Genomic DNA, 2,239 nt, shown 5'->3' on the forward strand with positions numbered 1-2,239 from the left:
CTAGCCTATTTCCTTTTTAAATCTAAATTTGCCCAGTTTATAACCATTACTGCGAGTCCTGCCCTGTTGTTTTAATATGATGACCTTGTTTGCATCACCCTTGTTAAAGCCTTTGATCCACTTGAACACCTCTATTAGATCATCCCGCATTCTGCGTCTTTCCAGAGAGTGTAAGTTAAGGTGCCTAAACCTCTCTTCGTAAGGCAAATTTCTGAGTCCATGTATCAATTTGGTCATTTTTCTCTGTAATGATTCTAGTGAATTGCCTCAATTTTCTCTAAAAGCGTGTTATCTAAGCTGTATCTATTTTCGGGGTTGTGTAGCCCTACGTTTAACACGCTACACTTAGAGATATTGAAGTTCATTTGCCATTTCACCGACCATGTGAACAATTTGTTAAGATCATCCTGCAGAATCTCTGCGTCGTTTCCTGACCTAATTAGGCGTCCTATTTTAGTGTCGTCCGCAAACTTACTAACATCACTATTTATCCCGTCGTCTAAGTCGTTTATGTACATAATGAACAACAAGGGACCCAAAACCGAGCCCTGGGGGACCCCACTAGTAACATTGCCCCACCTAGATTTTACTCCATTTATGGTGACCCGCTGTTTTCTGTTCCAAGCTCTAATCCATTCTAACACTTTTCCTCCTATGCCATGGGCTTTGATTTTATTTAGTATATATATATATATATATATATATATATATATATGCATATATATATATATATATACATATATATATATATATATATATATATATATATATATATATATATATATATATATGCATATACATGATAGGAGGGAGGGAGGAGGGTGGAGGGGAGTGGAATATATGGGAAATAAAATGGGTGGGAGTGATTTATATGCCTCTTTCTTTTTGGCTACTCCCCGTGTAAGGGGGGAAAAGCCTTTGGTATATGTATGTATGTAGATATCTTAATAATTAGAAATTCGGGGTATTTATCGTTCACAGTTTATAGGAAGCCCACCCATACAGGGAGCTACCTTATTTCTTTAGCCACCATCCAGACAAAATAAAATACAGTGTCACTTCTGGCCTATTTCTACGTGCTTTGAGAATATGTATTTCACAATATTTAGACATGGAACTAATCTTAGTAATAAGTCAATTATAAAAATTAGGATACCCGTCATAGTTTTTACAAAAAGCCCTTAGTAAGGCCAAAATTAGTTTTTACAAATCAGATTCCTATTCCGCCATGAATTACAAGTGGATAATAGTTGCATAAAATTACCATATAATAAATCAATTAATGATATGTCTCATTTGTTACCAAAAGAAAAAATAATTTCTATCTCTAATTATCCCAATAATTTGTTCAGTAAAGTTGTCAATGTACATCATAGATGCAAGAGTAATACAACTCCTGGAGTTTATAAGTTACCTTGTTTAGATTAAAATGATGTATATTGGGGACAAACGGGTAGAGACCTCACCACTAGGATCAAAGAGCACAATAACTCTGTTAAATATGGACAGGAAAATTCCGCCGTATTTCAGCATGTCGCCAAAAAAATCATCGAATAAATTGGGACGACGCTGAAATAATTTACAAATCCAAATGCAGTTTCAGAAGAAACATAATAGAATCCTCTTTAATTTATAATTTTCTAAATCATAATATTTCCTATGTCCAATGGTTACCAAATTGTATAACTTCCTTAGCAATAAATAAAATGCTACCTTCTACATTAGCAGTGGACAAAATTCACCAATGTCCATGCAACGCCGGACACGTGACCTGAGCCCTCGTCCCTTCCTGCTTATCTCACTACTTCTGTATAAATACATGTTGTTCTCCACTCTGTAATTCATATCTGCTGAAGAGGATCACAGTTAGGAATCGAAATATACCGATCTTTTTACTTTCGCTTATTCTTCTCCGAAAGTGGGCCATTAGTATTATTCTAACAATGTGCTACGGCATTACTTTGTTGTGATATATGTATATATATAAATTATATATATATATATATATATATATATATATATATATATATATATATATATATATATACGTAGAAACAGACAAATATGGAGGTGAGGTGGCAAAAGGCTAGAGTTTGGAGCTTTATTCAGAACCAGACATTTCGATCTCTTGGGCCTTCCTCAGTGGACCACTGAATGAAGCTCCATATTCTAGCCTTAACGTTTTATTTTGCCATCTCACATCCATATATACAGTATACACACACACACACACACACAC

The sequence above is a fragment of the Oratosquilla oratoria genome, chromosome 30 (genome assembly GCF_046742065.1).
Source record: "Oratosquilla oratoria isolate Oo_2021 chromosome 30, ASM4674206v1, whole genome shotgun sequence".
Taxonomy (NCBI): domain Eukaryota; kingdom Metazoa; phylum Arthropoda; class Malacostraca; order Stomatopoda; family Squillidae; genus Oratosquilla; species Oratosquilla oratoria.